At 45.4% G+C, this 26,469-nt stretch overlaps 1 protein-coding gene across 20 annotated transcripts in view; it reads left to right on the top strand.

The window, feature by feature from the left end:
* The window catches only part of LPP (LIM domain containing preferred translocation partner in lipoma), a 761,291-nt gene that overhangs the window by 14,376 nt on the left and 720,446 nt on the right, over window positions 1–26,469 (top strand). Inside the window, exon 1 of one of the 20 annotated variants that reach the window (XM_023551605.2) lies at window positions 14,970–15,410. The exons of the other annotated variants lie outside the window; for them this stretch is intronic. The gene's annotated coding sequence lies outside the window, so the exon portion shown is untranslated. Of the gene's footprint in view, window positions 1–14,969; window positions 15,411–26,469 lie in introns of those variants that run through there. 20 annotated transcript variants of the gene reach the window in all.

Below are 26,469 nucleotides of genomic sequence, written 5' to 3'. Positions count from 1 at the left end.
GAAGCAAAGATGTCACTTTGAGGACTAAGATGCACCTGACCCAAGCCATGGTATTTTCAATTGCCTCATATACATGTGAAAGCCAGACAATGAATAAGACTGAAGAAGAATCGGTGCCTTTGAATTATGGTGTTGGGGAAGAATATTGAATATACCACGGACTGCCAGAAGAATGAAAAATTTGACTAGGAAGAAGTACAGCCAGGATGCTCCTTAAAAGTAAGGATGGTAAGACTTCCATCTCACATACTTTGGACATATTATCAGGAGGGACCAGTCCCTGCAGAAGGACATCATGGTTGGTAGAGTGGAAGGTCAGCAAAAAAGAGGAAGACCTTCAATGAGATGGATTGACACAGTGGCTGTAACAATGGGCTCAAGCATAACAACGATCAAGAGAACGGTGCAGGACCAGGCAGTGTTTTGTTCTGTTGTACATAGGGTCGCTATGAGTTGGAACCAACTCGATGGCACCTAACAACAACAAAAACAAGAACAAGCTTTACTTATTTATGTATTCATTAATTTGTTCAGGAAATGTTTATTTAACACCTACTGTGTGCCAGGCACTCTTCCAGGGGCTCCAGATAGCCTCCTAATTTAACATGTGAGGAAGCCTAGGGCTAGCAAAGTGAGATGAATTACAGAAGATCATATAACTCCCCCCTTCCAGAGCAGATTTCTATTTTTTTTTTAAATCACTGTCTTTTTAACCATGGAAACATCTTGGAAATTTCAGTATTGTGGTGTCTACATAGCATCTCGAAACTGTATCTACTTTGAGAAAGCAAAGCCTTGAGTTTTAGTTTGGAAAACATGGCCATCTCGTTCTTCGGTCTTCTTATGCGTAACTCCTTCGTAGACCTTTCGGCATTTTATATTTTCATTCATTCTTAAATGGATAAACTCATTCTTAAAACAGGATCAGAAAACAAAATAACCCCAATCCAAGTGGGTTGGACCCACTGTGAACCTTCTTAGGCTTGTTTATGGTAAATGAGAAGAACAGATAACATATTTCCCTCTCTATAAAATAGTCAATTTAATTTTAATAAGGCAGTTATCCTTAGGCAATAAAATTCAACTAACTTGCCATAACTATCTTGTTTAAAGTGAATTAAGAGCCTCATACTCACTTGCAGGGTAAAATTTAATAGAACTTCAGTTAAGCATTTATTGCTTATTTAATTCAAAATTAAGTTAATCACCGTAGTTGGTGACAACCACTAAGTATTTAATTAACATTCGGCAAACTATCTTATTAAGTCTGAATCAGATACAGACAGTTCTTGTTTATCTCCACCAGTTTGCACAAACCACTACCCCCACCCCAAAGAGCCTTTGGTTTTCTTCTTCTGATTTGTCATCTTCATTTTCTTCTGGTTAGCACCCAGCTTGGGTAAAGGAGGAGGAGAGGCAGGAGTCTGGAATATTATAGGAACTTCCGGTTTGGGGCATAGCCAAGAAAATTATTAGTCTAACAACTCTCCAAACATGAGAGTTTTGAAAAATTGGTGACCTGGCTCAGCAGTAGATTGCTTTGGCACAGGTTAGAAGTTAACCAAAAAAGATCAGTTGTGTTCCATCCCATCCCATCCCATCCCATCCCATCCCATCCCATCCCATCCCATCCCATCCCATCCCATCCCATCCCGCTCCATCCCATCCCATCCCGCTCCATCCCATCCCATCCCGCTCCATCCCATCCCATCCCGCTCCATCCCATCCCATCCCATCCCGCTCCATCCCATCCCATCCCGCTCCATCCCATCCCATCCCATCCCGCTCCATCCCATCCTGCTCCATCCCGCTCCGTCCCATCCCATCCCATCCTGCTCCGTCCCATCCCATCCCATCCCGCTCCATCCCATCCCATCCCGCTCCATCCCATCCCATCCCGCTCCATCCCATCCCATCCCGCTCCATCCCATCCCATCCCATCCCGCTCCATCCCATCCCATCCCGCTCCATCCCATCCCATCCCATCCCGCTCCATCCCATCCCGCTCCATCCCGCTCCATCCCATCCTATGCCATCCCACTCCATCCCATCCCATTCCTTCCCACTCCATCCCATTCCATCCACTCCATTCTTCAAGAGTTATTGAGCACCTTCTGTGTGGGAGACATTTTTCTGAACATTGAGGATGATACAGAGAAGGTCATGTTGACATTTTTGGTTTTCTTTTCTCAGAAGCAAGAAGATTGCATTTAGTTCATACATTGAACACATCTTTACTGGTCCGCAGTGTGTCAGGCGCTTTGCTGGGTGCCAGAGACACCACGATGATTCAGACAGGGTCCCTGCTCTTTAGAAGATCATAGTCTTAATGTGGAGAGGGAGGGGTGCAGTAGAAGAAATGATGAATAGGGTGGAGCCCTGGTGGCGCAGTGGTTAAGAGCTCGGTCAGCAGTTTGAATCTACCATCTGCTCCTTGGAAACCCTATGGGGCAGTTCTACTCCGTCCTGTAGTGTCGCTATGAGTTGGTTTGGTTGCCAGGTGAGTTTGGGAAAGTCCAAATTAAAATTCAGTGGATATCTTTTCTGAGCCTTTAGTAAACTAATGTACATGTGACCTCCCAAGACACGTCTTAGGAGATTTGTTTCCCAGAGTTATTTGATCATAGAACTTCCGCATCCCCCTTTTTTTCCAGACCAGTTTTTTGGGCTTAGTGTTCCATTCAGAAAGATGCTGTGAGCCTCAGGTATTGTCCGCTAGCACCTCACAGTCTGGGAGGGGTGCTCAGGCATACACCTAAGTGACTGTGATACAAGACTAGAAGTGGTGATTTGTATGAAAGGTGTGCAGCTGAAGTGTGTGATTTCGGATGTAGGGACTTCTAGCGGGTGTTGAGGATGTGAAATCAGGGCAGGTTCTACTGGAGACGGGAGCTGGGCTTCGTGGCAGAGATGCCGTTTGTATAAGCAGAGAGGCCTGGAGGATCGTGGCAGAGTGGGAACAGAACAACTGTGAAATTCTGACATGACCGATTTGGTTGAGAAACTAACGCATTGATACAACTTAGACCAATAGCCTGAGAACTCTCTGCTGTGGGCTTTGTTCCAACCCAGCGACTGCCCATCTGTAGATTCATTTCTTTAAGGCGTTCTAATGCTTTGTCTGGGGCAGAGCCTCTGCCTTGTGAATCACTATCTCTCTTACATGTGAATCTTGACTCTGGTGTGGATGGCTGGTTTCCTTTTAGGAGCCCTGGTGGCGCAGTGATTGAAGCGCTCTGCTCCTAACCAAAAGATTGGTGGTTCAAACCCACCAGCCGCTGGCTGCTCGGGAGAAAGATGTGGCAGTCTGCTTCCATAAAGATTTTCAGCCTTGGAGACCTTATGGGGCCGTTCTGTTCTGTCATATAGGGTCGCTCTGAGTTGGAATCAACTCTACGGCAGTGGGTTCGGTTTTTCCGTTTTCTTTTTTTATTTTGGGTTTCCATTTAGGGTTGTTCTGAGTCGGAATCGCCTCGACAGCACTGGGTTTGGTTTTGGTTTATGAGTCAGAATTGCCTCGATGGCAACGGGTTTGGTTTTGTTTTTTTTGTTGGAGTCCCCGGATGGCATGAATGGTTAACACACTCAGTTACTAACCAAAAGGCTAGTGATTTGAACCCACTGAGCGTTGCCTTGGAAGAAGGTCCTGGTGATCTACTTCTGAAAAATCAGCCATTGAAAATCCTATGGAGCGCAGTTCTACTCTGACACACGCAGTGTTACCATGTGTTGGACTCAACATGAAGGCAACCGGTTTTTTTTTTTTAGTTTCCAGTTACCCCTTCACATATCACTGCCTCTTCCTCTCCTTCCTCCTCAGCTTTCCCTATTCTGGTGAATCACCTGTGTCTTCATTTCTCATTCTTACCCATCCGTATGACCCTTTTCATATAAGGCAAACTATTCTTCTATATTCTTCCTGAAAACTCACCTATTTCATTTAAAATAATGCCACCTCTTTTCTTTTCTCTGGTAGCAACCAGTAGACGGAACATGTAAGATAAGGTGGAGGATAATCTTCAAGTTCGGCCTATGACGTCATGGAAGACTTGACCTCAGGTTGTGGCCTTTCAGTCTCTTGGCAGTACCCACCTTGTTCTACGTATCTGTGTGGAATGTGTCAGAGGCAAGGGAGTCAGGAGACCTGGGTTCTATTTCTCATTCCATTTTGGGCTGCCTTTGCATTTTTCATTCCATCTTTCCCCTGTCTGAGCCTCAGCTTACTCATCTATGAAATGTTAGGATTAGGTTTGGTGTACTCTCAGGACACTTTCAACTAAAAAATGTTGAGTTTATAGGGGAATAAATGATGTAAACATTTTCTGAGATCACAGTAAGCTGAAGTCAACCTGGATGGTTGGTCAGACATATATTTTTGAGCCTAGCAATATGGGGAGAAAAGGGCAATGAGCACAGATAGCCCCATGCCCACACATAGCAGCCATCAATAAATGTAGTTCTACTACACGCTGGCTACTTCTGGATTCATTTCCATCTGCTTTTTAGTCATGTACCTCCTTCTGCTCTGCCACCCAAGCTTACCTCTTCTTTGCCTATACCTTCACAGCTGTAAATTTTCTCTTCTGTTCCCCAGCTGGATAGCTCCCTCTCATATTACCTCATGAGGATTCCTTTTTCCCTTCTGGCTCTGTCCATGGAGGGTGTTCATTCTAGAACCTTCTAAAGGCAAATGACTTAAGTAGTGGGGCAGATGGGGTTAAGATAGCAATCTTAACCAGCTACAAATCTTTTTAGAAGGCTGTCTTTTCTTCAGAGCAATTTCTTTATGAATGAAGTTGTTCAATGAACGAGACAAAGTTTTGCCCTCTGAAAGTCCACGGTTGAGGTGAGAAGCTTACAAAGTTGCTTTCTCTCTGACACTCGTTGGAAACCACAGTTGATGAGGTGCATAATAAATTGGAGAGGAGAGGTTTTTACTTGCGAGAATTGGGGAATGAAATGTTCAGTTCTCGGCATGGATTCCTGAGCATCAGGGAAACCATTTTCTTGGAAAGCTCAACTCTGTTTTGCAGTTCTTGAAAAGGCAGCCAGCCTGAATGTTTCACTTCACCATCTACCTGAACAGATACTTTAGGAATCAAAATGTCAGCAGACAGCCGGCAAGAAGTAGACTAGAGGGCGTAACTTGGGCTGGTGATGCAACCCTTCAAGAACCGTGTGTCAGAGAGCACAGGACACAGGACGAGCCAGGGGATGCTGTTCAGATGTGAAGAGGCCATTGATGATGGTAGGCAGGTTTGGTTAAGCTCCAGTGAAGATGTTCAGAAGTTAGGGATTCACCTTGAGACCCCTTTTGTTTCCTTTTCTTTGTATTAATCATACTCACCTTTCAGTCTTTGTGATTCATCCTTTGGACGTCCCTAGTTGTGTAAGCCTACTTGAAAAATCCAGCAACATTTTGAAAGCTTGGATCTAAATATGTAGTGCTTAAGACTATGGGCTCTGGAGCCAGACTGCCTGGATTTGCATCCTGGCTCTACCATTAACACTGCGCCATGTTACTCAATCTTTTTAGGTCTCAGTTGGCTCCTTCATAAAATGGGGATAAGAAAATTGCCTATGTTGTTGTGAGGATTCAGCAAGTTAGTACATATAAAGCCCTTAGAACAGGGCCTGACACAAAGCAAGTGTCCATTAAATACTAGCTATTGTTTTTGTGGTTATTCTTATGGAATCACAGAGTGATAATTTGGGAAAGATATTAGAGACCATCTAGATGAGTGGGGTGTTGTTTTTGTGGTCTTCTTAAATAACTTTTTAGTCTTAGCTGGAGCTGAACCAAACCTGCCTACCACTTATCCCTGGGCTTGTCCTAACTCTGTCCTGTGGTCTCTTGACAGGAAGGTTGCAACACAGAGAGTTCCCATACAACCCTCCGTTTGCTCCATTTTTGTCATATTACCGTGGTACATTTGTTAGAACCGAGAGACAGACATTGGTACATTATTATTAACTCAACTCCAGGCTCTGTTTGGATATGTAACCAGTTTTTCCATGAATGTCCTCTTCCTGTTTCAGACTCTAGCCCAGGGTTGTGCCCATGCATTTAGTTGTCACATCTCCCCAGCCTAGATGAGTGGCTTTTCAAACTTTCATTTTTTTAATAGCTGGAGAAGGCTTCTTTGTAGAAAAGCTTATTACAACCCCTTATGTTAAATGTATACAGTGGGAGTGGCTGTAGATTAGGGTGGCACGGGGCCCGCTTTTCTTGCTCTCCTCTGCTTTTTCTCCTTAAAGGAGCTCTGGCAAAGCAGGGCATAAAAATCTCCAAAATCCAGGCTCCTCATTTTCAGGGGATGAGGCTGAGGCCCCAAACGGGTGTCTGACAATGCTGGATGAAGCTGGAAGCCCAGAGGAGATTAAAGAAAAAGATGGTGGCAATGCCCTGATTCTGTCCCTGTTTGTTGTCTGAATGAGTGAGTAACAGTCAGGGACTCCGGATGATCCAGATGAAGAGGACCCAGGCCTTTTCACTGTTCTCGATTTTTCTTATTTGTGAAGAGGGTACAGAAATCAGTGGTATCTCCTGGGACTTACTCTTCACAAAGTACCACAGTTTTACGTGGTGAAAGTCAAGTGAGCTAAGCTGAGTCAGTTTTAGCACAATCCGAAATATAGTAGTTTCTCAATAAATGAATGTAAAAGGAAGATCCCTCCCTTCTCCTTACCTCCATTCTTCCCTCCTTCTGTTCCTTCTTTCCTTTCTGTTGTTCCGTCTGTCTCTTTCTCGGGAAACTTTGTCCTCAGAACTTATTTCAAGGAAGATTGTGGGCAAATGCGTGCAGAACAAGAACAGTCATTCATAAGCAAATCTATGACAATCAGGAATGGAAGCAGTCTTTGAGCTTCTAATAAGCAGGATATATGGTCTGTTTTTATTCTTGGAGGCTTTTATCATACAATACTACATTATGTTGCAGTCTGACTTTTACACAAATTGGATCCTAAAACTTCTTACGGGAATTAAAAATACAAACTCGTGGGCAGTATGTGTTTTATAAATTACAGAAAACAGTTGTGTAAAGATATGGCAGAATGAAGCCTGTGGCAGGCACGGGTACCCAGGGAGGAACACGTGGCTGGAGATGCGGGAGCCAGGAAGACGGGAGCCGGGTGAGGCAAGCAAGTGCAGAGCATCATCCTTGGTGCCAGGAGAGATGGAGGAGGGCGGACATCCCTAAGGAGAAGCGGGATGAGGGAGCTCAGGGCGGTGAAGGCTGTGGGAGGACTCCAGAGCAGTCAACCCTCCGTATACCGTCGTCTTTTATCCTGTCATTTATGGTTCTTCTTGAATGGGGCCCAAGTGACTCTTGGGACATCGCCACTGCAGCCTTCCCTCTCTCTTGCCTTTGTCACAGTATTGCCTTGGCCTAGACTGTTCTTCCCCGCTGTTATCACCTGTTTGAATACAAAAGGATTTTCAAGGTTCAGCACGTTAATATCGCTGCCTCCTCCATAAGCAGGCCTTGATTTCCACCTCTTCTGTCTAAGCAGGAAATACCTGCTTCCTCTTATGATCTTCCGTGCCCTTTATCTGCGTCACTTGCACACAGTGGACACTTCCCACCTGTTGTGGTTATCTATGCGCCTCTCTTATTTTGGGCCTTTAACTCCTTTAGGACATTCATTCCTGCATGGAATCTGGTGGACGTAGTGAATGAACATTTGTTGAATGAATGGGTGGGTGGGTGGGTGGATGGATGGACGGACGGACGGACGGACGGATGGACGGACGGACAGACGGACAGGCTTGACATCGTCCACACTAAACTCAAACTTAATTCCTTTACAGTAGGATTTTAACTTGCTAGTCTCTATACCTGCCAGTACCCAGCACTGGGAAGCTATCGTTTTATTATTCATTCAACAAATAGAGTTTCAGGGACTATTTCAGGGTTGTGTCTGTGAACAGCCCATTTGTTTATTGTCCTCACAGAGAGAATAGCACTCTTTTGGATGTGTTTTCATACAATTTAGGTTTATCTGGATATTTTTTATTTTGACACATAAGGACCAAGCAAGAAGTGGTTTGTCTATAAGTGTCTGGTTTACAAACAAATGCTGTCTCATTCCTTCATCTGGCTTTATACGCAAGAGAGACCACCGGACTTGGAAAGGCACCGTTTCTCTCCCAGGTTATACGGCGGTTCCTGACTGACTTACCTCAGGGACAAACTCCCTTTTTGTAGCTTTTAAAAAGATGGTGCCAGGATGCCAGAATATTCATGGCTGGCCTTCCTTGTTAATGTTTTCACTTTTCATTTTAATACAGTGACAGAATGTATACTGCTGAGGTGGTAAATGGGAAAAAGTGGAGTGGATCCACTTTTTCTTGGGGCCTTCTACACTAATCACAGGGGGAAGCATCAGACGTGACCAGATGAGAGATTCCACGCCAGGACTGGAATTAGAGAGGCCAAGTTGGGAGGGATTTGATGATACTGAATTGAGGGAGCTTAAGGTTCTCAGGAGCCCTGGTGGTGTAGTGGTTAAGAGCTCACCTGCTAACCAAAAAGTCAGCAGTTTGAATCCACCAGCCACTCCTTGGAAACTCTATGGGGCAGTTCTACTCTGTTCTGTCCAGTAAACCCAGTGTCGTCGAGTCGATTCCTGTAGGGGTGCTATAATTCAGTATCAACTTGACGGCAATGAATTTGGTTTGGTTATTAACATTCTCAGTAGTAGAACTGGAAGGACAGCAGAAATCATCCAGTTTGTTGTTGTGTGCTGTTGAGTTGATTCTGACTCACAGAGACCCTATAGGACAATGTAGAACTGCCCCATAGAGTTTCCAAGGCTGTAATCTTTACAGAAGCAGACTGCCACATCTTTCTCCCACTGAGTGGCTGGTGGATTCAAATCACCGACCTTTTGGTTAGCAGTGGAGCACTTAACCATTGTGCCACCAGGGCTCCTTTCATCTTGTCTAGTGGTTCTCAAACCTCAGTGAACATAAGAGTCATCCAGGAGAGTTTGCTAAGACCCTTGTAACTGGGCCCCTCCCAGAGATTCTGATGCAGTAGGCCAGGTGGGGCCCCAACATTTGCATTTCTTACAAGCTCACAGGTGATGCCAGTGCTACTGAGAACCACAGTCAGATGATGGACCTAGCCTAACTGCTGTTTTTGGGGAAATGAGACCCAAGGATAGGGGAAAAGAACTTGTTTATACTGGCACAGCCTGTCAGGAACAAAGCTAGAGTCAAAAGCCAGGAATCCTGAGCGCCAATTGGTTGATTCCACACCAGAGACTGTCCAGGAGTAATATTATTTTTAGTTTTCCACCAGAGTAACAGCTGGATTCCACCAGCTTTCCCCGATATGGGCACAGATTTATTTTTCAGGGCCTTCCATCCCATCTGGCTGTCTCCAACTAAATTTTTTTGATTCAGGTCACACACATGTATCGACCGCTTCTGTGCGCTAGGAATTGTGTTTGACCTAGAGGTGGTATAGCACTGTAATCACCTCAAAGAGTGGACTTCAACTAATCAGACCCAAGTATGTTACTTGACTTCATTTTTTCATCTGAAAACAAGGACGGTAACATGTCATAGGGCTGCAGGTAAAGCACTGAGCGTAATAATACCTGGCCCGCAGTACAGTCAGTGAATGGTAGCTCTTGTTGTAGTCATTGTTAAAGAGGAGTAAGACGGCCTTCCCACCACCTAATGTACAGGTGGCTTCCTGAGCCTGACAGTGGAGAGAGGCAGTTGGGATTTATTGGAAAGAACACAATTTGGGATTAGGAGAATGGGTTCAACTCTAGCTCTGCCAATTATCAGCTGTGCTTGGCCTTTGACAAGTCACTTGACCTCTCTGAGCTGTCATTGGAAGAGGGTACACTTAGCATAAGTGGCAGGAGACATGGAGTGAGCAGAGGAAGGGAGGAAATGAGGAAGAGTAGGAAATCTCCTGACTGGGTGCAAGCTTCAGACTGACAAGGAAGGAATGTGCCGAGGAGGAGCTGGGTGGCCCAAGGGTTGGTGTCGGGAGGGGAAGTGATCCCGAGTGCCGCCCAGTGTTGGTTGACTTGGCGGGCCAGCCGGAAAGGGGCTTGCTGGCTATCTAGGAGAGCTGTCCTCACTCTCATGGCAGGTCCCCCTGGTGGACAGCCCCTACCACTGGGCAGGAGGGCTGGTCGAAGGGAGGTGGCTACCTGTCCCCAACCTTGGAGCCTGGTTAGAGAATGTGACCAGGATGATGGATCTGCTTTGGATTGGGACCTTGAGGCAGAGTCGCTGTTTTGTGCCTGGGCCTGCACAAGCAAGAGGCCGTCAGTAGTTATTTGGACCCAGGGTTGACTTTGGTACCTTGGGTTTTGGTTTTGGTTAGCAGCAAACACATTGGGTTAGAAACGTACTTGCTGTGATTGTTATGTCTTTTATGATTAGTTCAGGAGTTGGGAGAGGCCTGGCTAGGAGGAGGGGAGTCCTGGGGAAGATAAGGATAAGGTTTCACATGAGCCTTAGTTTCCTTATCTGTAAAATGGGAGTGATGATGGTGATTATGCCGATAATATCTATTCTGACTGGATTAAGGGCTAAAGTGTGGGGAAGTACTTTATGGTTATAAAATACCAGAGAAGTTTGCTGTTCATATTACAGTGAGTCATTGAAGAGCTACAGAATAACGAGGGATGGAGCAGTGGAGCTGCCCAGAGGATTCTGGGAGGTCGTCGTGAGGAGGACTATGATGGCAGCTGTCAGAAGTGGTCCAGGGGTGCTGGGAGGCTGTGACTGTGTGCATGAGTATGTCCGATTTAAGAGCACATGAAAATTATTTCTAAGCCCTAGCTGATTCAGTGCACTCTTTGCCTTTCCTGTTAATTGGACGTTTGTTACTGGTGAACCTGGGTACTCTGATGTGGCAGACACTGGAGCACCTTCGGTCTCCAAGCACAAGAAGAGTGTGGCTGCTCTTGATCTCACGTGACATGGGGTCTCAGTGCTGTGGAAGGAGCTCGCGGTGTTCTCAGGCTCACTGGTTGCTTTACAGCCAGTTGGTGCTTGGAGAGACTGCAGGGATTCCACTGGGCTAATCATCACCCCATTTCACAGGTAGGGAGAGTGAGGTACATTGGAAACTCCGGACCCCAGCACACCGCACCCCACAGGAAGTTCCTCTGTGTTCTTTACAGCTCTTTTCCCTCCTCTTCTCTCTCTGATTGTCCTACGTCCCCCTCCTCATGGTGTACCCCAGTTAGGGTGATCATCATGGTTTTTCTTTCTCCACCCTTCCTCATTTACCTGTTTTCTCTGTTGTGCAGGACTACTCCCTGTTGCTGGCTAGTGTTTGATTTCCAAGGTCTTTGCAGCTCTCTTTCTTCAGATCACAACTCAAGACAGCACAGTGTTGTTCTTTCAAGTTTTGTCCTGCTCCTGTTAAGGGATTCTGGAAAAGCCTTTCACCCATGGTGTCCAACAGTTCTTCCTTAGTTGAAATTAAACACCTGGTAATCATTTACCTTCATGGTTCCCTTAACTTCGGATCACACTGTCCTTTAGCCAAAGAGGGAATCCATTCCACATTCATCTTTTAGCAAAAGAGACTCCCTGCTAACTGCGGAGCAGGGAAAGACACGTGAGTCCATATTTATTGTCTGCTATTCCAGAGGCTGGGACATAGAGGTGAAGAAGGTACCGTTTTGGCTCTCGAGGAGGTTGTAGTCTATACAGGAAACAGACATGCAAAACTAAATTGGGGCAGTGGGTTAAGTATCATAGACTGGGTATCTGTGTGCAAGATGCTGGGGGGCACTGTCCTTGAAGAGGGTGTGGGTGGTCAAGAGAGAGACCCTTAGGCTTGCAGATTGGCCGTCCTGCAGACATACATATGTGTTTGGCCACCAAGATTAAAAAAAAAAAAAAAGATATTTTGAAATGGGGGCTACATAACCGTAGTCCTCCCTATTTTCTATTAATTGCGGCATTTGAATTTGCCGTCTCTGAAGACCATGTGCTGAATTCTCCACTGTGTCCCCCTTTTGTGTTGTCTGCTATCTTTGTAGTGAAGCTTCTGTCTCTGGCTCATCCGTGAGCCCTGACAGGCAGTCCTCCATCACAGGGCTGGGAATCTTTCCCAGGCTCCCTTGGCTAGCTCTCTGGACTACTTCCTGGCTTGGCCACATTCCCACCTGGGGCATGATGGGTAGACTGTCCAGACCCTCTCTTCCTTGGTGTCCCCTGTGGTTCCGGGGCCTCGCCCCTTCTGGGGTGCTGATTTATGGGACACACTTGTTTGCCCAATGCACTCTCTGCGTTTACAGTTTCTTCTGCTCTCCTATTTCCATTTAAAGCTCTCTGAGCAGTTCCGAGTGTTTCCTGCCAGCAGCATTCCTTCTGGTTTCAAGGGCCCTACGTCCCATCCTGCCAGGGATCCAGCCATGAGGTGGGCAGTGGTGCAGCCCAGTCCATCTCTGCAGCCTCTTCTGTCTTCTGAGAATGTGACCTTGGCTGGAGGTGGGGCCTGTCTATCCTCTGGGTCAGTGGGATTCCCCACCCACCCCTAGTGTATTAAGCTTTCTGCTTCCTCCTCCTGCATCAGCCTCATCCTGCCTTGGGTTCTTTATCCCACAGTGTGACATTGGCACCTCCAGGCCAATGCTGTCATTTTCCTGGGACCTGTGCCTGAAGATCCTTTGAAGTTAGATGTGAAGCCGCATAGAAAGGTTGACTGGGAATACTTTTAGGAGGAAGTCAGAAGGCCCTTTAGTGAAGCCTAGAACAGTAAGGATGTGTTGATTTGATTTTTTAACTTTTTTCCCAATTAACTTTATTTCCAGACACAAGTATATGCACAGCCCTATTAGAAGCAAATTAAGGAGAACCAGTTTGTGAGTGGAAACTAGCGGCAGGCCCTTATCTGCAGTTCTCCCCCTGGCCTGCCCCATTCGGGCTCTGCTCTGCCTGAAGCTGCTTGTGGTCAGGGCTTCTGGAAACACATTTCACCTTCAGCCTCCTGCCTTCTCACTCGCCATCTGCTGTGACTGGTGGGTTACAGTCCTTCACCGTGTGAGTCTTTGCCCTTCCATCTTCTGATCGTGCCTCAGTTTCCAGGATTTCCCCCACCATCCCCTGCCAGTCGCATGCTGTTCCAGCTACCCTGTGTGTCTTAATGGCCACACTGTCTTGGCTGCCTGGGCGTCTTAGCAATGCTTTCCTGATGGCCGGAGGACGTGTCTTCATTCTTCCTATCTGGTGAAAGTCCTCCCAGCCCTTGAAGCCCAGCACAGGTGTCTCCTTCTGGAGCCTCCCATCACTTCCTCAGGCAGAATTTAAAGCCAAACCTCAGATTTTATTATGTGTGATTTTTCTCCCCTTTTGTGAGAGTGGTTGTCATGGATTGAAGTGTGTCCCCCCAAAATATGTCAACTTGGCTAGGTGATGATTCCCAGTGTTGTATGATTGTCTACCATTTTGTCACCTGATGTGGTTTCCCTGTGTGTTGTAAATCCTGTCACTATGACGTTAATGAGATGGGTTAACAGCAGTTATATTGATGAGATCTACCAGATTAGATAGCCTCTTAAACCAATCTCTTTTGAAATATAAAAGAGAGAAGTGAGCAGAGGGTTGGCAACTCATACCACCAAGAAAGCAGCGCTGGGAGCAGAGTGCGTCCTTTGGACCTGAGGTTCCTGCGCTGAGATGCTCCCAGGCCAAGGGAAGACTGATGATGAGGACCTTCCTCTAGAGCTGACAGAGAGAGAAAGCCCTCCCCTGGAGCCGGTGCCCCGCGTCTGGACTTCTAGCCTAGTGGGCTTTGAGAGAATAAACCTGTTTGTTGACGTCATCCACTTGTGGTATTTCTGTTGTAGCAGCACCAGATGACAGAGACAGCGGTACATACTGCTAGTAGAAAATTTAGAAAGTCCAAAACCATATAAAGAAGAATGTGAATATCAGTCACAAATTCACTACTCAGAGATAAGCACGGTATACATTTTTTAAGTTTCATTTCTTAAATTTATTTTTGGTGAAGTTATACGCAACAAAACATCCATCGATTCGACAGTTTCTCCATGGACAAGCCAGTGACATTGGGTACGTTCTTTGAGCTGTGCTACCTTCCTCGATGCCCTTTTCTGAATCGTTTCATGTTTTCAGTGTTCTTCAGTGGATCCTTTTATTGCTTTTTGTTGCTGTGCACTTTGCGGACTGGACATCGGGCTGTCGGCTGTACATCTTGGCCCTTTCACAAATCCAGAGAGCCTCTCAGAGATTAAGGATTCTCCATACAGGTCATTTTTGATGACTGCGTATTATTCCATTTTAGGAATATGCTGTCGTTTTTTGATCATTTGCTTCGGTAATTGACATTTGAGTTTTGGATTTTTCATTGTCGTAAACAATGCTGTGATGAACATCCTCTTACAAACTTCTTTATCTGCACCTCTGACTATTTTCCAGGCTAGATGACTAGGAAGTGAAATTGCTTGCTCAAGAGTAAGGACTTTTTTTTCACCTGGTATTTCAAAAATAACTCATGGACACTGGAGGAAGTTAGGAATATGCAGGAAATCATGAAGAATGTAAAACAACAACAACAACCTGCAGCCACTTGGTGATAACCGATGTAAAATTCAGGTGTGTAACTGTATCTGGTTCTATCTTTTTAGCCCAGGGGTTGGCAAATATTTTTTATAAAGGGCCAGATAGTAAATATTTTCGGCTTTGCAGGCCACATATAGTCTTTATCATATAGTCTTTTCTTTCCTTTTTTTTTTTTTTTAAAGAATCTTTAAAAGAAAAGAAAACAAAAAAGCTATTCTTGTCTACTAGATTATACAGCTAGATACAGTTTGCTGACCTGGTTCTTGCCATGAAAGTGGAGCCATCTGGATATACTACTTTAAAATTACTCTTTGCAATTTAACTGCTTCCTCATTGTTCCTCTTGGTTTTTGGTCTCATACTGCCCAGATGTAATTAATGGCTGCTGTTGGAGCACGCCATGGCGCTGTGGTCATGGCTGTGATACAGATTTGAAAGTATATTGTGAATATATCTAAGATATCTCTTTTTCATGTCTAAGTCATCAAAGACCACGGCTTTCAGTGTGGATTACACCTCAACATGAAGAAAACAAAAATCCTCACAACTGGACCAATAAGCAACATCGTGATAAATGGAGAAAAGATTGAAGTTGTCAAGGATTTCATTTTACTTGGATCCACAATCAACAGCCATGGAAGCAACAGTGAAATCTCTCTCCTTAAGAGATTTTTGTGTACATTGTAATTTGAGAACCGTTGCTCTAGAACTCATCTCTGCTGTTTTGGGCGTGTGCTTACTTACAGGGACTCCTCACTTCCACACATACACCTTTCCATTGGTAGGACCCACCTGTGACCGGACCGTGGGCGTTCATTCATTCAGGAGTAGGCCTGGTAAGCCAGCACACTTTGTTTTATGTGTAGCACTGGCTGCCATCTTGCTTAGGGCAACCTATGTGGCTGTCATTGGTTTTGCTTGAGGGCGGATGTGGGTGGGTGTGATGTGTTGATTTAGCATTTATTTGATGCCTGCTGTGTGCCCAGGCTCTGTGTCAAGCTCTTTACATGCATTCTTCCAAGGCTGAAGCCTGGTGATCTCAGCTAAGGGGACATGGGCATCTTTTAGACTAGAGATTCTTAACCATCACAATTAGTTGAGGAGTTTAAAAACATGCATGGCTGGCACCCACCCAGTCCTGAATCAGAATCTTTAGGGGTTAGGCCTGGCCATCTGTACTTAGAACACATCCCTTAAGTGTTTCTTTTGGGTACTCTGGTTAAGAACCAAAAGGTCTAGACCAATGCCCTATTGTATAGATAAGGAAAGGGAGGCCCAAAGAGATCAGTGTGTCTCCCAAGGCCGTGTAGATTTTTATTGGCATGACTAGATCCCATACCTTCTGCCAGCGGACACACTTGTCAGCACCCTGAGCTGCTTGCCAGCCTGAAGTGATAAGCTGGGAGGAGAACCAGGTAAAATGTTCACAGCTGTGCCACAATGCTGTGGGCAACTTGGCACTCTGGGATGCAGAGAACAGACGCCGAATCACATGGCATCTTTCCTTGCCCCTCCCCACCTTTGTCCTCCTTCCTGATGCCTGCTTTTGGGGCTCTGACTGGAGAGACTTGAGCAATGGTATGATCGCTCCAAGTGACCAAGGCAGCTTCCCTGGCATCTGGTGTCATCCTTCACCTTTTCAGAGTGACAGATGGCACCCTTAAATGCTGTATCAAATGAAGCTGCGTTCTCTCTGATTTTTTTTTACTACCCCCTCACTATCAGGGTTCCTAATGGGAACCTCAGTCAACCCTTGCTTCTGGTCATGCCCAGCCAGCAACAATCAGAACAGGATGCTGGCTGAGGTTTTGCAAAGATGTCTTATGGAAGGGTGTACAGACATAATAGAGGGGCCCAGGGTATGATTATTACTCTGATTATGTGGCAGGTCAGAGGCAAAACAGGAATAGAGCTAACCACCATGATAACTACTGCTATTGAGTGCTGTGCTGTGTGCTAGGCACTTGGCTGCCATTATTTCCATTAATCCTGTTATAGCCGTGAGGGACTTGGGGAGACTAGGTGACTTCTTCCGTGTAACAGGCTGGGAATTGAACCCAATTCAGCTTGATTTCACATACATGGTCGTAGTTATCATCCTATACTACTGTCCCAGCTTCTTCTATGCTTGTCAGCTCTCACTTGCCGCACCAAAGAATTTAACCAAAAAGCTCATGGAGGCAGTATTTAAGGACACGTGTTAAGAGTTGTCAAAGACTAGGGTGGACTGCATCAAGAGGTAGAAGATTTCTGGTCATTAAAGGTGTTCAGGCAGAGATCACATGACTCCTTGTTGGGAGACTCTAAGATGGGGGATGAGATTGGCTATTCAGATCCCTTCTGGCTTAGGGATTCCATGATTTTGTGAATCTATGTGGAGAATCCAGTCATAGAAAAAATAGTATGTTAAGCAAAAAGTATAGATTGGTCAATGGAGAGGTGCTAAAGTATTTGATTTTGTATGGCGGTGCTGCTCGAGCTTCTGAATGCTGACAATGTGCTGGGGAGTCCCAGGGTGGTGTAAATGGTTAACGTGCTTGGCTGCTAACTGAAAGTTTGGAAGTTCCAGTCCCCCCAGAGGCACCTCACAAGAAAGGCCCGGTGATGTGCTTCTGAAAAACCAGTCATTGAAAACCCTGTGGAGCATAGTTCCGCTCTGACCCATGAGGTTGCCATGAGTCCGAATTGACTCGAGAGCAACTGGTTTACTGCTTTATGATGTGCCAGGCTCTTGAGAAGGCTCAGGCATGAGAACTTGGCCTCAGGCAGCTTCTGGTCCAGTAGGAGAGGCAGGGCATGGTCCCATAAAAAGATAGTAAGCTATCCATGGCTGGAGAGTGTGCGGGGAAACTATGCAAGGTACGCCTTGAGCGTTTAGAGGAGGGGTGGGTTTTATGAGCAGGGACTGTTAAATTTTATTTAAACTGTTGGACTTCAGCTGGGCTTTGAAGGATGCGTAGAATTCTCTTAGGTCGTAGGAGGGTGCCATTGAGTCTCTACACGGAGCTGTGTGTAGGGAAAGCAGGTTGAGATCTGAGTGTGGAGGGCCCTGGAGGGTGAGGTATTGAAAAGTGAGTGTCTTGGGCTTCTTCCTACAGTTTGGACCTGATAAATTAATTTTTGCAGTGTGACAGAGAAAGTGCAGGAATACCTTCTCCAGTTCAGTAAGAATTTGCTGCGTGACCAGTGTGGCTGAAGAGAGTCGAGTGACCTAAAGGGATGAGTAGGAATTACCCAGAAGAAGAGGTTGGGCAGGGGCCTGCAGGACAGGGGAACAGTGTTAGTGAGGGTGAGGGAGAGATTTGGTCATCTCATTGTGGTAAAGGCGTGCATGTGTTGGACATCTGTTTGCTGTCCTTGATCTTGGCAAAGCTACCCATTGCCGTCAAGTCAATTCCAACTCATAGGAACCCTATAGGACAGAGTAGAACTGCCTCAGAGTTTCCAGGGAGTGGCTGATGGATTTGAACTGCCAACCTCTTGGTTAGCAGACGTAGCTCTTAACAATTATGCCACCAGGGTTTCCTTGGCAAAGCTGCTGGCCTTGAATTCAGTGCCTAGGTGTGTACAGCTGGTGAAAACTGAACGGGTGTCTCTGTCTGGTACCTTCTGGCAATTGGAAGCTGGGGAAGAAGAGTGCCTTGAAGCTCTTGGAAAAAGCTCCTTATCTCTGTCTTCCCTACTTCCCCTGCAGCATGAAACTGACTGTGCTGTGTATTACTAGTCTGTTAGGTCTTTTATCTTCCTCCCCAGCTTCCAGCTGGGAGAGAGGCTCAGAGAACTGAAGAGTGGGTGGTTAGCATTTTGTTAGAACAAGTCCAGGAATGTTGGCTTTTGGGAAATGTGTATTGCTGCTGGTCATGGTGGATGGCATGGGTTTAGCTGTGCCAACAACTTGTGGAATAACGTGCTTGTCCATGCGCTCCTGTTAGGCTGAGGTTTTTGAGAAAGGCTGCCACGTTATTCAGCTCTGTATCCAGACACTTAGCACAAGATAGTGCCTCCATGAGCTAGTTGCTCATGAAATTCTTGCCAGATGAATTAGTAAATATCTTCCCTTATCTGCCTTCACATGCTCATGCCTGGTGTTAAGTTCTCTCTTACTTGCAGTAAAGGCCATTAAAGATGAGAGAAAGAATACCCTTCAGTTCATAGTTTATTGGGGAGAAAATTGTCCTGGAAAATTGCCATGGGAGTAGCTGAGTAGCTGACAGCAAAAAAAATCCAAACCGATTGCCATCCAGTTGATTCTGCCTGATAGCGGCCCTACAGGACAAGAGTAGAACTGCTCCATAGGGTTTCCAAGGAGTGGCTGGTAAATTCGAACTGCCGACCTTTTGGTTAGGAGCCGAGCCCTTAACCTCAGCGTCACCAGGGCTGTGAGTAGCTGATAGCCACGTGAATACTTGCAAGTGTGCGGCAAACTTAACTAAACGCGAGTTGTTGTTGTTGTCAGTTGCTGTCGAGTCATTTCCAACGCATGGCAACCCGTGTGTGCAGAGTAGAACTGCTCCGAAGGGTTTTCAGGGCTGTGACCTCTCGGAAGCAGGTCGCCTAGGCCTGTCTTCCAAGGCACGTCTGGGCGGATTCAAACCGCCAATTTTTCCGCTAGTAGTCAAGTGCTTAACCATTTGCGCCATTCAGGGACTTGCCTAAGACATGCAGAAAAAAAAAGACATGCAGAGCAGGCTACTTAAATTTAAGTAGCCAACTTCAATACCTCATCACCATGTGTTTGTTATGCTGCGCTGTTAAGATGCTGGAAGCCAGGCCACTGGTAATTCAAATACCAGCAGTTGTTTCTCCCTGAGCTCCAGGTTCTTCATCTGTAAAATGTTGATAGTGGGAGAGGGTGGGAATTCCAACTCTGTAGTGTGCCTGCAGAGTCCCTGGGAGGCACACACAGTGAAGCACTAGGAGAATAACCAAAAGGCTGCAGCTTCAAGTCCACTCAGAGGTACCTTGGAAGAAAGGCCTGGTGGCCTGCTTCTGAAAACTCAGCCATTGAAAACCGTGTGGAGCACAGTTTTCTGATACCTGGGGCCACCATGAGTCGGAGTCACCTTGATGACAACTGGTTAGTGTGTTGTAGGGCTTGGAGAGAATGCCTATGAGGAGCCTGTGTGGGCGTGTCGAAGGCACCCAGTGAGTTATGAGCGTTAGTTTTCTTTGCCTGTCCTAGTTCCATCCACAGTGGATAGCTCTTCTTTCCCTCGATATGCCCCATTTAGGAGCCTTTGCTGACATAATTTCCACTTTCTAGAAGGCAACCCTTCCTTCACATGTTCAAATCATTTCCACTTATAAGGCCAACCCTCTGCCATGGTTTCTAGGATGCCCTTCCCAGGCACCAGTGGACAGTGGCCTGCCTTCAGTCACTGGAGTTCCTCTTTAAGGTCGGATTGCCTTTTCCCTATTACTTTGTGTAATCCCACCACCTGTCTGTCAGTTTATCTTACTGTGGTGGCTTGCGTGGTACTGTGATGCTGGAAGCTATGCCACTGGTATTTCACAAACCAGCAGGGTCACCCCTGGAGGAATGGTCTCAACACAGCTTCCAGACTAAGACTGGGAAGAAAGGCCGTGTGATCTACTTCTGAAAATTAGCCAATGAAAACTTTATGGATCAGTACAGAACATGGCCCTACTTACTTGCTTTGGACATAACATCAAACCCATTGCTGTCAAGTCGATTCTGACTCATAGAGACCCTATAGGACAGAGTAGAAATGCCACATAGGGTTTCCAAGGAGTGCCTGGTGTATTTGAACTGCTGACTTTTTGATTGGCAGCTGAGCTCTTAACCACTGCATCACCAGGACTTGAACCTATTATCAGGAGGGATCAACTGCCAGAGGAGGACATCGTGTTAGATGAAGTAGGCCAGCGAAGGAGAGGGAGGCCCTTAAGGGGAGGGATGGATTGGCATAGTGGTCATAGGCATGGACTCGAACAAGCTGACAATTGTGAAGATGACGAAAAACCAGGCAACATTTTGTTCTGTTATACATAGGGTTGCCATGAGTTGGAGCCGACTCAACGGTAGCTGCCTGTCTGTCATCTGTCTGTGTGAGGAGTCTGTTTAGCCCATTTCTCCTGTCATCTCCCTGAGGTCAGGGCTCCGATCTGTTGCATCTCTGCCCTGGCTGCAGTGCTGAGCATCATGCCTGACACGGTGGGCACCCAAGAAACGGGTCTTAAGTGACTGAAAAAAGAGGTGTTCAGACTGATGGCTGGCATTCATTCCTCTGGCTTTGGAAACCTGAGAGGAGAAGAGAAGGTGGTTTAAGAACCGAGTGTCAGGCCTGCAGGCTCCTGCTTCCTCATTCAGGGTGCAGGCTGGGATTGCCTGGAGCCACAGTTCCTTGAGACTTACCACCTCAGGCCTCAATCTGCCTCCTTTAATTACCTCCTTTCCAGGGAACAGGAGTCCTTGTTGTCTGCCCAGACTCTGCTAATTATAGCTCCAACCTCCAGGCCTTGGTGTGCTTCTAGGCCACAGGACTGTGCAGCCTGAGTTGGCTTTTGATTTGGGGGCTTCCTCAGGGATTCTGTACATTTTCAGGTTTTCATTAGGGGCTGCTTTGTGTTTTTAAGCCAGAGAAGAGTGGTGAGAGGCTTAGAATGTTGAAATTATTATAGGAGGATGTTAGGAAAGAGAGAGTTTGGGGAGACAGGAGAAAGAGGGGAGTCCTTAAAAAGGAGCAGGATGACTTACCAAAGGGGGCCTCTTTGTGCATTTAGTGAACTCTGGAAGAGTCAGCATTCACTGACATTTTGCAATGTTTCCCCAAGAAAATCCCTTCATATTTGACCTTTGTGACCTCTGGGTCATGCTATTTGTAGCTATTTCTTTTTTGCTTGAAATAATTTTTTCCTAAAAGTTTTCAAAGATTAAAATACATTCAAGAATTAAATACAGGCTCCTAATAAAAATGAAACCAAATAATACAGGAGGGTTTATAAAAATGAAAAACAAGAATTTCTTGGCCCATCTCTCCAAGGATTATTATTAGGCATGGAACTGGGGTTCCATGCCTAATAATCAACCACCTGTAGCCATTCTTGTTTTAATTCTTCTGGTGAAAGATGTTTATTTCTCTCTTTCTTGAGTTGTTTTAAGTATATGGATTGAGCGTTTTATGATAGGCAAGGTCTAGTTCATTTATACCCCATTGCTACTTCCCATCGCCCTTCTCAATTTACACGGTATGTCACTATTTTAGGAGTCCTGGTGGCTCAGTGATTAAACCACTCGGCTGCCAACCAAGAGGTAGGCAGTTCAAACCTACCAGTCGCTCCATTGGAGAAAGAGATGGCAGTCTGCTTCCTTAAAGATTTACAGCCTTGAAAACCCTGTGGGGCAGTTCATTGTAGAGTTGGAATTGACAGCAGTGGGTTTGAGTTTTGGTCACTACTCTTACTGTCTTTATTAGTTTCCTGTATAAGTTTATGTTTTTATTGTTGCTAGTGGCTTGTCGAGTAGATTCCGACTCATGGCAACCTTGTGTGCAAAATAGAACTGCTCTGTAGAGTTTTCAGGGCTGTGACCTTTTGGAAGCAGATCACCAGGCCTTACTTCCAAGGCATCTGTGGGTGGGTTTGGACTGCCAGCCTTTCAGTTAGTATTCCAGTGCTTAAACATCGCTCTACCCAGGGATCCCTTTATATTTTCCATTTTTTTGTTATATCAACTTTTGACAGTATTGCTTCACCTACTGTTTTGTAAGTTGAAGGTATTGGGATTCCCCTCCAGCTTTCCTCTCCCACTTCTGCCCTTTAGCTTGGCAGTAACGTTCTGTGTTGCCTTTTGGGTTGCCATGGTGTATAATGGGTACGTACACATGCATATGGTTTTGTAACCAAAGCCAAGTCTGTGCTGTGTCTGTGGGTTGACTTCAGAAGTTGCAACCAATCAGCAACATTTACATTGATTTCTAGGTAAATATTGCTCAATAGAAGGCTACGTCACATGCTACGGTTTCGTTTCCTTTTCTAAGGTTCCCAGGTCACCACCTGTGAGCCACTCACAGGTGACTGAACCTTCCCTTAGCTTCAAAATCAGATTCTTCTCATGTTCCTCTAGTTGCCCAGAACCATCCCAGGTTTTGTTTTTTCTCCGATAGCGAGCTTCTTGCTTATTTTTATTTTATTTTCTTGGAGCTTGAGGTTGTATTTCTTCTGTTGGGAGGTGAAAATTCATCCTTTTCTATCACATCTCGTGTGTCTTCTTTCTTTAATTTGTTCCCTTCCCTGCTTGGAATCTATTCTGCGTTCCTTCTTGAAGGTCTACCAACTTTCTCTTTTAGGCTGGTTTCTCCATATTTGGGCCGTGACTTTTATGCAGCCTTTTTTTCCTAAAGTTTCTGATTGCTTGCTTTTATTTAAACTGCTATGTCTTTATCATCATTTCAGATATTCCCAGGCTCTCAAGCAGTACCTTCTGGAGCCCCCGAATCATGCCATTAGCTGTTAATCACTCTCATTATTATTCAAACGAAGATATATTATTTAAATACTATTTACCATTTTTTTTCTTATGAATATTCTTACTGGGCAGTTTTATTTACTCTTTCTTTTTTGCCCATGGAGTATTCATAAACCTGTTCCAAATTATTTTATAATTCACATGTTTTTATTTAATGCTTGTTATCATATTCCATTGAGTAGATGGACTAATTTTTTAAAATTTAGTCGTGGACATACTGTTAGGGATGTGGATTGTTACCAAATATCTGCTTTATAAATAACACTGTTAAGAACACTTTTATGCATAAAGCCTTTTTCATTAATTTACATGAGTGCTTGTTGGGGGAAGACAACCAGGAAGCCTGTGTCACCATCTTTGAGGACATATTCCAAGGACTGTGCTTGTGTTGTTGTGTTTTAGTAGGGATCACCTGGCATTTCATACTGATTTTTCTTTTTCTGAAAAGGAACAGTAGGAATCAGGAGAGGAGAACCACTTCTTAGTCAGTGTGTTGACTTTTCTTGGCAGCTTTAGGAAGATGTATCGTGACTTTTGTCAAACCTGGTGCAGCCGAGAAATCCATTGCGTATCATGCTCTTTAATTGAGTTCTCTGGGGCCAGCTGAGGCTCTATGACTTATGTCCATGAGGCTCTTGTCACCCAAAAACTATTCCTAATAATTTTTGGCAAAAACTTCAGCATGGTCACCTCTACCTGGGCCACCTCTCTTACAGAATTGTCATTCAGTGACTTTTGGAAAAAATCAGATGCATTCTTAAAGACCAAAGAGGTACTCCGATTGAGAATATTATAAAAGACCTATCACTGCTTCTACACAGAGTTTATAAGGAAGGGATTTGAGTAATGGCAGGATTATTAGAGTAAAGGGACTGCTGTGAAGAAATGCAGTCATGGGAAGCGTGAATTTTGATGTATCGAGGAGGCTAGTTTATTATTTTATTGCCACCCTACAGCATTGCATGACTATAAAACTTCAGTCTGGCAACAATTACTCTATGATACTTAGTGGGTTTGTGTGACATAATTGCGTGAAAAAAACGGGACCCTTGTCTTTGAAAAGCCTTGTAATTCATTGAGGAATACTGATTATGTGCATCCGGAGCTTAATGAGTCAGCCCGATAATTTTGGATAGTGGGTGATGATATTGCATGGAAGGTGATGATGAGACGCATAGATTAGAATATCACAGCTTGAGGAAGATCTGCTCCAGCAATCTCATTTTAATATGAGAAAAAGGGGGCTGAAGGGGAGAAGGGCTCGCTCAAGGTCACCTAAGTAGCTAGTGGCAGAACCAAGCCTAGACTCCATTTCTCCCTGTTGTAGTCCGTTACTCTTTCCTTATACCACCTGTCATGGATTGAATTGTGTCTTCCCTCCCCCCCCCCCACCAAAGTATGTGTCAACTTGGTTAGGCCATGATTCCCAGTATTGTGTGGTTGTCCTCCATTTTGTGATTGTAATTTTATGTAGAGAGGATTAGTGTGGGATTGTAACACCACCCTTACTCAGGTCACCTCCCTGATCCGAGGTAAAGGGAGTTTCCCTGGGGTGTGGCCTGCACCATCTTTTATCTCTCAGGAGATAAAAAGGAAAGGGAAGCAAGCAGAGAGTTGGGGACCTCATACTACCAAGAAAGCAGCACCAGGAGCAGGGCGAATGCTTTGAACATGGGGTCCCTGTGCCTGAGAAGCTCCTCGACCAGGGGAAGATGGAGGACAATGACCTTCCTCCAGAGCTGACAGAGAAAGACTTTCCCTGGAGCCGACGCCCTGAATTTGGACTTGTAAACTACTATACTGTGAGAAAATAAATTTCTCTTTGTTAAAGTCATCTACTTGTGGTACTTCTGTTATGGCAGCACTAGATGACTAAGGCACTGCCTCTTATAATTTAATACATTTGTAACAAGTCTGTCTTGGAGGAAGTACAGCTAGAATGCTCCTTAGAAGTGAGGATGGTAAGACTTTGTCTCACATACTTTGGACATGTTATCAGGAGGCACCAGTCCTGGAGAAGGACATCATAACTTAGTAAAGTAGAGGGTCAGCAAAAAAAAGGAAGACCCTCCACGAGATGGATTGACATTGGCTCCAAAAATGGGCTCAAGCATAACAATGATCATGAGGATGGTGTAGGACTGGGTGATGTTTTGTTCCGTGGTACACTGGGTCGCTATGAGTTGGAACTGTCTTGATGGCACCTAACAACAACAACAGTTTCATTTCTAGATGTGTAAACTGTACTTCATGAGTCTAGAAATCAGAGATTTTTTTAAAAAAATCATGTCATGAAATGCAGAACATTTAATAATGGAGAGGATTTATTTGCCTGGAATGGAATCAGGAGAATGTAAACTCTGAGACGTAAGGAATCATTTCTGAAATGAGGGAAGGTGGTAGTTGAGCCAAGGCCCTTTCTTAGGATATAATCGGGGTCATTCAGTTGTTTTTGAGCTTGGGGAAGCTTGTGAGTATATGTTTTTGAACAAGACAGTTCCATTCTTTGGTACACAGATTCCACATCTATACAGTAAGAGGGTTGGACCTGATGGGCTGGTCTTTTTAGACCCTTTAGCTCTGAGCTCTCTGGCTCCATGGCTCTGTGTTATACATCATATCCAAGATGACTTAGGGAAAACAACACAAAAGACCTCGCTGGATCACTACCAGCATCACCTCCTTTGGTTTGGCTAGGAAGTAGGTCAGAGCTCAGCTGACATTAGAATGTGGTTGGCTCCAGCTGTGAGCTTTGCCTGAGTCTTCCTTGCAGACACCTGCCTCAGAAAGGGCCCGGGGGAGGTGCTGACACTCTTGGATGTTGAAGGACATATGGGGGTCCTGGGTGCTGTGGGCAAGGAAGGCAATTGATGAGGAGAAGGAGCTCATTTTGGGCTGAGTAGGGGATGAAGGAAACACAGCTGGGGATTGGGGAGAAAGGGATAAGCAGGCATTTGTCGAGCACTTATATGGGGAGCCCTGGTGGCTCAGTGTTTAAGAGCTCAGGCTACTAACCAGAAGGTAGGCGGTTTGAATCCACCATCTGCACTTTGGAAACCCTATGGAGCAATGCTACCCTGTCCTGTAGGGACCCTATGAGTCGGAGTTGACTTGACAGCAACGGGTTGATTTTGGTATCTTGTGTGGACAGGAGCCTGGGTGGCACAAGTGGTTTGTGATAGGCTGCTATACTGAAGAATGGTGGTTTGAACACACCCAGCGGCCCATGGAAGAAAGGCCTGTTGAACTGTTTGTGTAAAGATTACAGCCTAGAAAACCCTGGGAAGCAGTTGTACTCTGTAGCACATGGGGTCGCCGACTCCATGGCAGCAGACACAACAGCAACATATTTTGTGTGGAGCATCGGCCGATACTCTTCTTACCCTTCCCAACCACGCTGGGAGGTA

The sequence above is a fragment of the Loxodonta africana genome, chromosome 1, assembly GCF_030014295.1.
Source record: "Loxodonta africana isolate mLoxAfr1 chromosome 1, mLoxAfr1.hap2, whole genome shotgun sequence".
Lineage (NCBI taxonomy): Eukaryota > Metazoa > Chordata > Mammalia > Proboscidea > Elephantidae > Loxodonta > Loxodonta africana.
Note: the sequence above shows the minus strand (reverse complement) of the source record. Positions and strands in the feature narration are given on the sequence as shown.